The following is a 15,306-nucleotide window of genomic DNA, read 5'->3' on the forward strand; positions in this document are numbered from 1 at the left end:
CAAACTAAGTTTTCCATCTTCTATTATTTTTTTTTCCAATACTATAAGTAAAGTTAAATCTACGGTCAACATCAACTCCAAAATATTTATATGAAAGAAAAATACAATCATGTACAGAATAAAGATCATATACACTAACTACATAATAGTTTCAGAAATAACCTTATATTAATTTTTCCTAAAACAATATAACTTTAAAAAAAATTAAGGCAAACCAATTTATATAGGACAATTCTAATTAGGTGACAAGAAAATTTTAATTAGGTTTGAATTTAAAAAAAAAAAAAAACATTAAATAATTCAAAATAAAATATATGAAAAATTAGGTGAAAAAAAAACATCAAATAATTTAATTCAAAATTTATAAAAGGATAGCTAGTAAATCAAAGATATAAAAAAAAACTAATAAATCAATATTAGATTATTTAAATCAAAGTAAATATTATCTAATTTATTTTATTATTGTAATTAATTTTCAATTATTAAAATTAGTTTTTAAGTAATGTAATGATTGTTGATTTTCTTTCATATTAATATTTTATTTTTTCAACAAAAAAAACTGCTTTCTATTGATAATAAGAGAAAGTATATTGAAGGACCAATTTTAAGGGGAATTGACGGCGCCATGGAAATGTGTTTCTCCTGTGACTGCAACACCTGCGGCGGCGATGCCCAGTGCCATTATCGCTCGGTGGAGTTTAAGCTCAATGTGAAATACGATGGCGATCAAACCCTAGACGTCACGAGCGTAGATCTCGTGAGAGAAAACCCCGTTGTTGCTGTGGATCGTGCTGTCGATATGAAGGTTTCTGATCCCTCTGAACAAAGATTGAGTGGATCTGCACTGACGACAAGCAAAGGACTCGATCCCTTGCCTTTCACTCGTCGCTGCAAGATAATCCTGAGGCCCAGGGTTCGATTCATCATACAATGGGGCCAGATTCCGACAGACCATGGGCTGGATCCTGTGCAGGGAGCGTTGGAAAAGAAGCAGAGTATGAATATGACGCCTTGTCTGCACGCAGTGGAGGTTCACCTCATCGCGATGCACGATATCTTCTGCAGGGGAAGAAGAGAAGGAACCCGGGGAGATCAGAGAGCGCGCCGGGACGTGGTAGGGTTTGGGCCTGTAGTTTTTCACGCCAACACAGCCCGTCTACCCCCGCCCCCTGCATGCAAAGATGGGGGACTGCATGTTGCAGATCCGCTCCATCACACAATTGCATGGCCCAAACTCTGCAGATCTGGGCCGGATCTATCCGATCTGATCAAGATTCAAGAATACCCAGAACCCAGGCAGCAGATTGGTGGAAATATGCATCGATTGAGCAGAGGGTACGCAGACCGTGACATGCAAATGGAAGAACTACCCAATAAGAGGTCAGATCTGGAAGATTGCTTACAGTCAGGACACATGGCAATCAGCAGTGACACTGGTTTAGGCAGATCAGGAACTCAGCCAAAACGCAGACATCAGGTAACAACATCTCGATTTCAAATTTTCATTAAAACCCCTGAGGGGAAATCCTTTTTAGTATGGGTACATGCAGAAAGCACTATTTTGCAGCTAAAACAGCAAATTTGGGCATTGATCGGATATCCCGGTCAGATCCAACATTTAGTCAGTGGCAGGTGGTCTCTCCAGGACAACAGAACCTTGGGAAGTTATGAGATTAGTTCAGGAAAAACCATTGTTTTAAACCTCAGGCTGAGAGGAGGGGCCCTACCTCAGGGACAACCAAGCAGCTCAGGGGGAGACAAGGGGAAAAAGACAACACCTCAGCATCAACCCAAGGGAGGTGCCTCCTACAAAAACATTCTTCAAGGTAACAGAGATTCAGGGGCCTCTCCAGACCAAGGTGGATATACACCCAGGCCATACATAGTAGATCAGCTAGGGAAAACTCCAGCCCTTAACTTCGACTCTACAGGGCTCGATGATTTTGTTAAATCCTATGAAACGCAGGCCCTAATATGTCGTTTCAACAGTTTTTGGCCAAAACCAATGGATCTATTTCATTGGATTTTCACCACTTGGACCATGGAATGTGATATACATCTATGCTCCAAAGGGTTTTTCATAGTTAGATTTGCATCCAGGGAAGTCAGAGATACAATCATCAGTGCTGGGCCTTGGTTCTGGGGAACGTCGGGGCTGTTCATGACTCCATGGTTTCCAGATTTCGATCCAAACAAAATGATTGTATCCAAAGTGCTGGTCTGGGTTCGTCTATATAACCTTCCCCTTCACTTTTGGAGTGAACGAGTCTTGGAAGGAATTGGGAACAGCATAGGGAAATACATCAAAACAGATCTGGAAAGGATTGATGAAAGGGTCTACACTTTTGCACGCATTTGTGTGGAAGTAGATCTAAGTAAAGGGTTGCTAGACAACATAAGGCTGATCTACAAACAACAAAATTGGTTGCAAGCATTAGACTATGAAAATACTGCTTTCAGATGCAGGCTCTGCAGACAAACAGGACACTTGCAAAGCACATGTCCAGAAGCCAAGAAAGCAAATAGTAAAAGAAAGCAGAAAGGGAAGCAGAGGAAAGGATGGCAATTCCCCCCTCCTAACTCAGAGGATGAAGAATCAGAAGCAGAAGAGGAAGATACTCCCACAGAGAATGTTGCGGTATCCCAAGAAATGGGGACCCAGAAGGAAACCACATCAGACAACAGGGCTTCACAGCTTCACCCAAATCAGGCAGAGAAGACAAACGAGGATCAGAGCATGGGCAGGATCAAACGGCACCACCAATCAGACACTTCAGATTCAGACAAGGAAATAGGCTTACAGAAAGCAGAAACACAATTAGTCATAACTTCGATCGAGCCCACCCAAGGAGAGTGGCGCAAGGTCGAAAAGAAAAAGGGAAGAAAAACTTGAAGTGTGAGTTTTACTCACTACTGAAACTCAGTTTTTCTTGCCTCCTACTTTCTTCTCTCTTTCCCTTTCTTCTTTCTTCTTCTTCAAATTGCACGTTAGTTTTGTAACGTTGCGAGGGGTGCGAAAGCACTCGTGCCCAATGGGCAGCTTATGGAAATGCTTCAATGCATCTGCAATGTGTAAATTTTCATTTTTTAAATAAAAGGTTACCAATTTTTCCACTGGAAAAAAAAAAAAAAAAAAAAAAAAGTACATTGACAGAGAGGAAATCTCATTAATGGCTTTGTGAAAGCTAAAGCAACAACCAAGAACTATATCTAATACATTTGATCTCTAATATGTAATAGGATACATTATAGAGGGATGAAAACTGTAGAGAGTTTTTTGGTTACAATGATCATAACATAGAGGTATTTTTGCACAAAAAGGGAACAGAGTGCAAGATATACAATAAAATGCCAAAAGTTAGATCAAAATATACCCAGACCTATGATAAGTTTCAAAGGCAAAAAAAAAAATGGAATTTTATCTTATGAGTGTTCGAGTTGCATCCTTCCTTGGAGAGGCGATCCACTTCACCATTTTCACTCCGATAAATGAGTGTGATGGAGACAAAGTGGAACTCCATGAGCAGGGTTTTGATTATGCATTTCTAGGTGTTGAGGTTAGGAGAGTCTAGGGAGCCTCAATCGTTTTCCTAGTTGATGATAGATTTGGAGTTTCCAAAAATTGTAAAAACTCAAATGCAAGCCAAGAAGCTCAATGTAAGACCCCCAAAGAGCTAGTAATTCAACACAAGTATTAGTTCCAATTCCACAATGCCAGTGCAACCTATAGAAACTCCTAGGTCCTAAATGTATGGCCATGCCATAACCACAAAGGTCAAAAGAGGAGGCCCCATCAAAGAAGCCGACTGGGTAAGAGGACCAATTGTTTTGAGGAGGAGAGGGACATTTAGAGACCGCTGACTTCAACAGAGAGTACTCAAGATAGAAAAAGAAGATTCTACAACTAGTTTTTGAGATGTCGGACTTCACATGCTTAAAGATGAGAGAATTTATGGAGTGCAAAATCCCTCAGATGATAAAGAAGGCTAGTGTTTTGTGTCGAGGGTTGATCCAGATTCCATCTGCCAAAGACAAGAGACAATGTCAAAGGAATCCCAATCTGCAGAGGATTTTGTCAGTTGTAGTGCATGTGTCCAGATAGAAGAGCCAAATCAGCAGTCGAGAAAGAGGTGGTTGATGTCCTCTCCAGCTGATAAGGAAAGGCATCATCTTCTCGAGCCTTGGTATCCTCTCTTGCAGAGTATTTGCAAGGTTAGAATCTGGTTGTGTGCCACCAACCAGGAGAAACACTTGATTTTGAGAGGAAAATTCCATTTCCAACACAGAGCTAATGAAAAGAGGAGTGATATATTCCTTGAAGGTTGGAAGATTATCCGATATGCTTCATTTACAATTACCTTTCTCTGTTGTGAGCCAAGGAACTAGATAAACTTGTCTACTTTTGTGGATAGGACAATCCCAGATAGTTTAAGATCTGAAATTTATGCTGACCATTCCCAACTCAGAGGGACTGAAATTTCTAGCTCTGCGGCATCTTTCCAATGTGTAGTTGTAGGAGAGGAGAGATATTCATTTTCTTTGTCATTCATCACAAAAGGGCCTTGATTTTGGAAAAAAATAATGAGGAGGTGATAATAGATGTGGACTTGTTATGCTTGAGAGGGGGTCTAGGCCAATATTTGAAGTGGATCCCATACCAAAAACCCATTTCAGGTTCCCAAAAAACCAGTGCTTAGTGAGGAGGAGGTTGTGCCACGAAATCGAAAAGTTGGGAGGGTCCGGAGCACCAACACGAAGCCATTCGATAAGATCTTTGTTCTAGAGGTATTTTGACTTGATAATTTGGTTCCACAGACCATCATTGCACACTATTCTATAAATGTTTTTAAGAAGCAAAGCCAAGTTGAAAAAGGTTATGTCTATGAGTCCCCAACCGCCTTTTTTTACTGTAAGGTTGAGGATATCTATATTGGCAAGATGAAATTTGTGTTTCGGTTGTGTGCCAACCCATATGAAACTTGAGATACTGGAATTGAGATTACAAGCAACTCCTTTGGGAAGTCTGAATATGTGCATCCAGTAGATGGGAATGTTGTGTAGTACAAACTTGATAAGAACGAGACGCCCTCCCAAAGAGATCCAATGGTGAGACCATTGTTTTAGTCGCTTACCAATTTTGTTAAGAAGCCAATCCCAATCCTTGCTTTTGTAGCCATTCGAATTTAGGAAGAATCCCAAGTAAGTGAAACCATCATCTAAGTGAGTGACTTTTACAGGTTTCAAAGTAAAAACTTTTCATCGTTCCATTTCTGAAATCCATGGTGCCATGGCGGTTTGTACCAGGGACTTTTGGGATTCAGGTAAGGAAACCTCGATTGTTTTCTCATAGAACAATTAGCTATTCTATCTGTCTTTTGTGTATTAGATATTTATTATTGTTGTATAGTTAGTGGAGGCCAAAATATTGGAAACTACACAGTACAGAGTTGTGAATGGAATGGGTAGAATTGAAAAGGAAAAAACACAATGTTATATGTTTATCTACCCATGTTTACACTTCTTTCTACGGATTAAAAAAAAAGTGTTTATCTATCGTGTTTACACTTTTTTCTAGAGATTAAGAAAAAAACCACTGAATGGCATTTAGAATGAATGGTCGTTTTACATTTTCATGTTAATATTTTGTGAGAAGACAATGAATGGTAATTTTAAATCTTTGTCATCGCCGACTTGGGAGTTTCAAAAATAGTGGTTGACCGAATTTTTTGTCGAACCACCATGGTCTTGTGAAAACCTATGAAGGAACCATTATTTTTGTAAACTATGTAATATTAGTGCATATAAGTCACCCATTGTGTGAGTAGTTTCCTCACCTCACAAGGAAAAATGGGCATATTGGGGTCCCAGTTATTATTTTCCATTCAAAAATCTAAGCACTCACTTTCATATGAAATTATATTTCCGCTCTTTAAAAACTGTAGAAATAGTCATAATGCCATTCACTACAAGAAAAAAGGTCATTGGTGAGGGTCATGCCTGTGACGGACCTTTAAGGTCCGTCAGGAATGTCACATATGGTGACGGTCTTTAAAAAAGCGTTGTTGTAAGTGTATATAGTGATGGTCCTTTAAGGTTTGTCACCAAAGCCATTTTCAATGACACTTTTGGTGAGGGTCGTTAAAGGCCCGTCACTAATTCTCCCTTTGGTGACACTTTTGGTGAGGGTCGTTAAAGGCCCATCACTAATTCTCTCTTTGGTGATACTTCTAGTGACAATATTTTATTGACCGTCACCAATGATCTTTTTGGTTACATTTGGTGACAGTTAATAAATGTTCATCATCATTGATCATTCCAATGAGTTTTTGATGACGCTTCATGCCTATGACGGACCTTTAAGGTCCATCACCAATGTCGCATATGGTGACGTTCTTTAAAAAAACATTGTTGTAACTGTATATAGTGATGGTCCTTTAAGGTTTGCCACCAAAGCCATTTTCAATGACACTTTTGGTGAGGCTCATTAATGGTATGTCACTAATTCTCTCTTTGGTGACACTTTTGGTGAGGGTTGTTAAAGGCCCATCATTAATTCTCTCTTCGGTGACACTTCTAGTGACGATCTTTTATTGACCCTCAGCAATGCTATTTTTGGTTACTTTTGGTGATGGTAAAAAAATGTTCGTCATCATTGATCATTCCAATGAGTTTTTGATGATGTTATGTACCTGTTACTATATTGTTTGTCAAAATATAACAATTTAAGACCATTGTTGTGGAGTCTTTTTATTTATGTGTCCAAGGTCATAGTGGTTATAATAGTCAGTCAATTGTTTAAGAAGTAATTAGTGTGTATCATTTCCCTCAAGTCATAAGATATAGTCTTTCTATGAGTCAACACATGATTCATCTCTATTAGGTTTATTATCTAGCAAATTTCATTTAAATAAAGTTCCACTAGTGTGTGTAGGAACTATATTATTTAATAGATAATCAAGTTCTGTCAATTCTATTAATGAGAGAGACTAGAACTCCTCAACACTCATGACACGCCTTAACATGCTTTGGAACACTACACTAACATTCCTTGGCACCTCGCATGTCTTGGAACATCTTTGTACCTGGAACATCTCTGTACCTAGAACATCTTGCCATGAGTAGGACGCCCAAGCGCATGTTGGCATGCCATAGCATAGCATAGCACTCCCCTATCATGTGCTGGCATTCCCTGTAGTCCCTAGCATGCCCTGGAACTCCTTGGCATAATATTTTGTTGACAAATATTAGCACATGGCACACATCGGCACTTGGCATGTATTGGAACATATTATTAGTGTGCCGAGCATGCCCCTTTTGAAAAAGATAAAGTCTCGACTTATTCACCCTCTTATGTGTTCATTTCCTTTCATTTTAGCTTGGTTATTCCTTTTTTTGCCTTGAAACACCTTCACACATATTGGCATACTCTGGCACTCGGCACATCCTAGCATGTCTTAGCATCTGGCATGCCTTGGCACTATTTGGAACATGTTAGCACACCCCGAAACTACCTAGCACACTCTAGCACTTCTTGACATTCCCTAATATTCCCTGGCATTCCTTACCCATTCTTAGCATACCTTGTCACTCCCTCCTTGGCATGACAACTAGCACTGGTTGACACTCCCCGACACACCCTCATATTCATTCACTTCCATGCATTTTGACCTACTACTCCCTTGTGTTGTCCTAGTACTCCCTAACACTCCTTAGCATGCATTGGCACTCTCTAGCACACCTTAGCACTCATAAGTGAAGAATGAAACTTGTAACCAATGTTACCAGACTCGAAATAGACAATAAATCAGCGAGGCAAAAGAGCTAAGAGTTTTAACCGGATTGGGGAAAAATCAATGAATTCAATAAATAAAAATATACACATATATTGAATAAAAAAAAAAAAAACTTTTTTCATTGATATTAAGTAAATCCATGTCCAAACAATTCATAATATCAATAGATGTCCAAAATATCATGAATGAATAAGCATCTCATATATGTTATGAGTCCAAACATGATCCAAAGTACTGAGTCATGACTCCTAACTAGTGACTACATAGAACTAGAAGCAACTATTTCTAAAAGTTTACAAACAACTGCATACTAATTAGAAAAAAATTAGTGACTAAGACTCTTAAGAGTGAGAACTAGAAGCGATTCCTCCCAATCCTTCGCTTGCTTGACTCTCAAAGTTATTCAAGCCATGTAGGCTTAAAAGAGGAGCCTCCTCTAATTGGACCCAATCTGCTGCATTTGTAGTTTGCAAATCTATGTCTTCAAGGTCTATTGGTGAATGATCCAAACCTATCATTATCGTGAGACATTGAAATGTGAATTTAAGTTTGACTTTGAACTTTAAAGTTTAAACTTTAAATTGCAAATCAGATTATGAAACCTTCAAATTCAAGCTCTCACCTAGTATTGTCTTGTTGCGAAGTCGTAGATTGTAATGGAAAAATACAAGGTCATTTAAGCGCTTTTGTGTCAATCGGTTGCGCTTCTTAGAATTTATTTTCTCAAACATGCTCCAGTTGCACTCACAACCTGAAGCACTGCATGCTTGGTTAAAGATTCGAATGGTGAATCTCTTCAAATCTGGCGTATCACTACAAAAGTTTTTCCACCAAAGACCTAGCAAGTGGAAAGGGTTTGTGAGTAGACGTACTAAATACTAAATAGTAAAAACTTAAAAAGACAACAAAATTTAATAAAATATTTAACATACAAAATAAAATTTAAACAAATTTAATTAATTGATGAAGCGTTCAAGCCTCAAAGGGTACCTAGAAAAATCTTAGACCTTTCTCGTATAACACTGGTATAGGCAAATAGTTTAGCTGGTGCTCTATAATCCTATAGTTGGGAAAAGACATGACTTTGAAATTTTGGATCAAGGAAGAACCTTTCCATGTATGTCATAAGTCCTCTGTGAACCTCCCCATCCTCATTAAATTTTATCTTATCATAAAAATACTGTGGGTTTAAGAAGTTCCTAGCAACATGTAAGGGGGAATGCAATTTCCTATCCCAATGTGCATCAAAAATGTTCCAAAGAGGCATATACTTTGCCTCCTCATCCCCATATCTTCTTTTGATGGCCTCCTTTGTGAGATCTATCGCCTCATAAATGTAACCCATAGCGGGTTTGTCACCATAAACCATCCTGAAAGTTCAAGCTTTCAAATTTAAATAAATATGAAACATTGAAAATAAAAAGAAGCTTGAAATGAAATTTAAAACATGAAAAAGTTAAAATACTTGAAGTAACTGAGAACTCTAACAAGGGACTCCATAATAGCAATAATCTCTTCGGCATCTTTCCAGAAACCATCATTAAATACAAGTGCAACAACTTCAATGCCTTCAAAGGGTCTTGGAATGTTTAGATGCCATCCACTCAGGTCCAATGAAGCTTACCAATGTCCTCAAGGATTAAATCTATGCAATGGGCAACACAATAGGTCCCAAAAATAGTTGGGTGCCTAATCTCAAAAACTCTACCAGCAGTCATATCATTAGCTGCATTTTCGGTGACAATTTGTACAACATGTTCTTCTCCCACTTCTTGAACGACTTCCTCCATAATTTCACAAATAAGTTGTGCAGTCATAACCTTGTCTGAGGCATCCACCGATTTGAGAAACATTGTACCTACTGGACAAGATACAAGGAGATTTATTAAAGTTCTATTCCTCTGCTCTGTCCATTCATCACTCGTGATGGTGCACCCTGTTTCTACCCATGATGAACGAAACTCAGATAGCACAAGCATGACATATTCAACACTTTCTAATAGAAAATTTGTCCTAATTCTCTCTGATGAAGGGAATTTGAACCTTGGACCTGCAACAGCAATTGCATCAATCATAGCTTGCCAATAAGGACTTATGGCACAGTGGAAAGTTATGTTAGAATAGTACCAAAAGTTAGCAATGGCCTTCCTTGCCTGACTATGGATATTTTTTTTCGAACCAATGGTATCCAAGGTAGGTTGGGAACCGGGTTTTGTGCGGGGAGAAAAAAAGGTGTTTATGTTTCCACCTCCAATGTTGAATGCAGGAGGATTCATTTGGCCTTGAGTTTGACTTGGACTTGGAGGCATGTGTGGGAAACTTGGGAACTGCATTGAGGATTCAACAAAGGGAGAAAAATTGTCAACTCCAGAAGTTCCTATTTCTTTTTTTTGCTTTTCTTTCTTTGCATTATGCTGACTCAACATATCAATGGCCAAGGTTGCTTGGTGTTTGACATTTTCGTCAATGTTTTTGTAGAGACCTATATCACGACCAAGTATTTGTGCAAGGTGGTACTTGAATATATAAATAGCTCCACTACATTTCACTTTGCCAAATTTATAAAGGAGCTCAGGATCTTCAAGAATCTTGTCACAATAACCCTAAGTAAAGTCCTTCTCCCTCAGCATTGTTGTTGTTTTGGACTTGTGTTTAAATTGCGGCTTATGTTTAGATTTGGAGTTGTGCCTTCTATTTAATTTGGCTCATGTAAAAGACAATAAAATATTAAAATTAAAAATGCCATATATAACTTCGCAAAAAATAGGGTTGGTTTTAAAAGATATGAGGTTTTGTTCAAGATCAAAGAGGAGTTTGTCCAGCAACACAAGCACATTTCGACCTAATATATCATTATGACCTTGAAACACAATTAGGTATGTATGAGGAAATTCTACCTAAAGGAAATATTATCAACATGTATTGCATTGTAATCTTGAATTTTCAAGTTCGTTTAGCATAAGACAACTGAACCAATACATTAATAACAGATTCTGGAAGAAAAAATACCCAAAGTTGTGAATGCATGGTTAAAGCCTTTGGAGTCGGCAAGACATCGACCAAGGAAGGAATGCTTGATGACTTGGCCGGTGGTTTATATGAAACCATTTCTTAGTGCATTTTTTAAATCTATTTAAGCCCCATTTACAGGGTTGAAAATTCATAACCAAAGGAATACGCCGAACATTCGATTGCTGAACAGTGATACTTGAAACTTGCCATTGAAAATTCAATATAGTAATATACCTATTATTTAATCCAAGTGCCAACGTACCTCGATTGTTGAATAGTGAAGCGGCTAAGCCTCAAGGTAACATATGTTGAAGGTGACGTGCGACTGCCCAAGGGTCGATATGGAGTATGGATAGAGCACAAGTTGGCAACTGCCCGATATGGAGTCTGGACTTAGGCTCACGTTGGCAGTTCCCCGATATGGAGTCTGGACTATGTAATAGTGAGTAGTGATTGATTACTGAAGGTCTCGACGTATGAGTTACGGGCCTGAGAAATGAGAAATAAATTTTGGAACAACCAACGTTTAGTTTTTGGTAATGCGGCATACCTAAACTTGAAAAACTTGTGCTCGTCGAGTCAAGGCCGAAAATCGAATAAATCGAAATCAATCACAGGAATGTGCTTTAATCGGCAAGTCGCAAGTCAAACTTGCATTGACCATGAGTTAAACTTGGTCAACATGAGTTTGACTCGCAAATATTTGGATCGGATTGTTTGGAGAGCGAGCAGATTCCGACTCGTGATTAATCGCGATTGATCGGCGAGTCCTGTTTCACTGCTTGTAACTGAAATCTGAACTGAAAATAGGAGATATTACATTTGAAACTAATTGTGAATTTTCTAAACTGAAATTGGCCCATCGGCATCGTTTCTATTTGCGTTTGGGCGTGTCAACGGAAGAGATTCATTTTAAATTAGGTTCATCGAGAAAATATTTTATGGAAGATGTTTGTTTTATGTCGAGGAAGACATAGTAATATTTTTTATTAAATTTGAATAACAATAGTATCTACTCTGTATCTCCCATATCTCATTATTTTTATCTCATGTAACTCATACAGAAAGTGGGGTAATAGTGGACATGTAGCATCAAGCTCCACTCCTTTTAATCCAAAGTTTTGCATGCAAACCTTTGTGTCACTTGCACCGCAAAGCCTTTGTTGTAAAGTGTGGAGTTAACACCTACCTCTGCATGACAAAAGCTACACATACATTTTGACTTGGTTTTTTCACCTTTTTTCCATTCTTTGTGTGGAGTCTGGGACAACAAGCTCCACATACTTTTTTTCCGTACCTCTATGTGAGTTTAACTTTGCACATCTTCTTTGCTTCAACCAATATCAAAAGCATTTGTGAGCTTCTTTCAAGGCATGAATACATGCTTCAATCATGGAAATTAGCAAAGTTTCTAAAGCAAAAAATAACCATGGAGTTGACCTTTGCCATTTCAAATATATTAGGATACTATTGAGAGTTTTTTAGAGATAATTATTAATTGGCCCTCTACTTTTCCCTTTTTCTTAATATAAACTGCATCTCTTATTACATTTCTAATCAATAGATTTACATCAAATACTGGATCAAAGGGCCAAGGACTTTTCATAAATGCTTCCTTGTCCAGTAGAAGAATAAATGGTCAACATGTCAGCTTGGCTCCAATTTCTTGGGAATTAATAATTGTTTTGAAAAATGACTACTCTTGTTTGAATCTAGAACTATGTTTAAGCTTTGAAAATGGATTTTCCTCCAAATTGATCTTGGAAAGGTCCTTATTAAAGGCTTCTCTATATCTCCTCCACTAGAATGAATAGCTTGTATGTTGAAAAGTATAGCAGAGCTCCCTTCTGAAAAGCCTAATCATACCATTGTCACCAAGGGCTCCTCCTTTTCCCCAAATTGGAGCCAAAACAACATTGAGTAGTTAATTATGATCCAACCTGAGAAATTTTGATTGAAACTGCAACATAAGAGCTATTCAATTTAAAGTGCAACAATATCATTCATCATTCTTTCATTGAATAAGTATATTGTTTTTTAATTTGTCATTTGTGAGTGTAGTATGTGGTATTGACCTTGTTTCACGCGAAATGGTTTTTATTCTTGGACTATGAAAATGCTAGTAAGATTTAGGCCTTTTGTAGTATTTGTACCCCATGATCATTTTTGCAAGATGTATGTCCTGTCTAGAAAGAAATAAGCATTTAGTTATTACCTCCTAAACTAAAGCATTGTTTCTTTTATTAGGTGCCATGTAACGTCCTCTACAAATTAAGGGTGAATGGGATGTAATATCCTGTCCATCCTTGTAGGCTATAGTCCTCCATAAAGGGGAAAAAACCCCAAATTACCCATTGTTGTGCAATTTTTGGGGAAACTAGGCTTAAAAAACCCAAATTTGGGGTTTGGAGTAAGGTTTACTCAATCACTTAAGAATATGAAACCCCTCTGGAAAATCTATAAATAAAGAAGGATTGAATTCATTTTGGATCACCAAGTGTGGATTAATTCATTTGTTCTTGAGCATTAGGTCTAATAGTTTTTTACCCCTTCTATCTCTTCTCAATTTCGGTGGTGAAATATTCCACCCTAGTTGACATTCCCTTATTATCTCTCTGTTTGGGCACAAGGGTCTCTGGTTGGTCAGTGAATTCTGTTGGATATTGGTCTCTTGTCTTTTTCTAGGCACAAGATTTCCGTTAAAGGTGAATGAATTTGGAGGATAGTGAAAGATAGCTTAGTTCTGTTTGGCATAAACCTCTCTTGAAGGAAGCAACAAAGTTTCTGAGTCCTTAATATCTTGTTCTGGGAAAAGCACTTACCTTAGGCAGTGGATTCATTTCTGGCACCTGGAGTAGCGAAACTCATTGCTTTATTTAGTTTTTGCATGAACAGTTAAAAGGAGCATTTCCCTAGTTATTAATTCTCAACCTTAGCTAAGGAAGCATGTTTTCATATCTCATATCATATTCAGTAGAGGTAGACTTTAATTGTCTTGTCTATCCATGCAAGGAAGGTGCATTAGGATTAGGAGCTAAGAAAGTTGAGACATTGTTGTACATGTTTCCAGATTCATTATACCTTCTAGACTAAAAGAAAAGTGAATAGTAGTGTTTGAAATTTTTAGTTATTTCCTGTTTCAAAGAGTAATAAACACTGATGTGATTTTCGTTTCAAATATGTGTACTTGTTGTTACTTTCTTCAATGGCATGTGCTTTCGTGTTCAGAACAAGGGGTTTTTCTGCAGTATCTAGCCTCCAAAGCTTCTTCAATGCAAAATAAATATCAAATCATGCCCTCGTACTCCAAATCATCTAAGGCATCACCCTAGAGAAGCTCCAAAGTAGACCAATGAGCTTTGACAAACCAACTCCAACCCCATGTCACCATACAAGTGTTGACATCACTGCTACAAAAATTATTCTGAAGTGTTGTATCCTACACTAATTCCTAAGATGGATGCCCAAAGGGGTTCTAGAATGAGGCTCAACCTTCATTGCCACATTTAAGACTTTTCAAAGGGATCGGTCCCTTTAAACCATACCAATTTTTACACTTTCACAATTTGGCCCTGTTCCTATCAATTTATATTTTATATTGAAAAGTCAGTCCTATTTTACCTGTTTATTAACTTTAGGAACAATTATAGGTCAACTCCAGCAAAATGTCAACAAATTTGTGGGTTATGTTGGCATTTCTCCAAATACTATCACACATGTACATATAATCACACATTTTCCTTTTTAGATCTTGATTGGTTGAACGAAAAGGTTTGTTGCCTGTGTAATTATGTCCCATACCTCCACATCAGCACTCATAGATAACAATCTTCTTAATTCTTCATCTGTGTGCACAGTAAGGTCCCTTTTGGTTGCTATTTTTGATGGAGCAACCTCTGACAGTACACCTTTTACCACAGAGATGTTGTTGTTGGATAGAAATCTCCAGAGGAATCTTACACCATACATATAAATCGCTATTATATATCACAATAATAAGAATTAACATATGAATATGTGGCAGACCCTAAACTTTGTGCATTCAATCCATTACTTTTCTTTCATGGCATATTTCATTCTGCATAGTAGATGTGTTGTGGCACTTGAGTGTGTTCGCATAAAAAATTCTAAGTCCAAACCCGGATTCTCATGTTTCATGGAAATTCAACATATGCCTTGCTCACCTAATAACTACTTGCAACTCATCTTAGGGTACTCATGTACAATCAAATCTCATCCCACTTAAAAAGTTACCAAGACAAGGCTCATCACATCCAACCTTGGTCTAAAACAATTAAGCAACACAATTTACATCTTGACATGCCATAGCACCTGACATGTCTTAGAATGCCTTGGCACTATGTGGCATGCATTAACATCCCCTACATTCCTTGGCATGCTTTGACACTCCCTAGCACACCGTGGCACTTCCTGACATGCCTTGGTATTTTAGCATACCTTGGCATTGCCTAGCATATAACCTTGTCACTCCCTCCTGACC

At 37.9% G+C, this 15,306-nt stretch overlaps 1 pseudogene; it reads left to right on the forward strand.

The window, feature by feature from the left end:
- Nucleotides 1-625: 625 nt before the first annotated feature.
- Nucleotides 626-15,306, forward strand: part of LOC149253181 (uncharacterized) — a 72,023-nt pseudogene continuing 57,342 nt past the window's right edge.

This window comes from Pinus tabuliformis, chromosome 7, assembly GCF_031772625.1.
Source record: "Pinus tabuliformis cultivar Carrire ecotype Pingquan chromosome 7, CPIR1, whole genome shotgun sequence".
NCBI lineage: Eukaryota > Viridiplantae > Streptophyta > Pinopsida > Pinales > Pinaceae > Pinus > Pinus tabuliformis.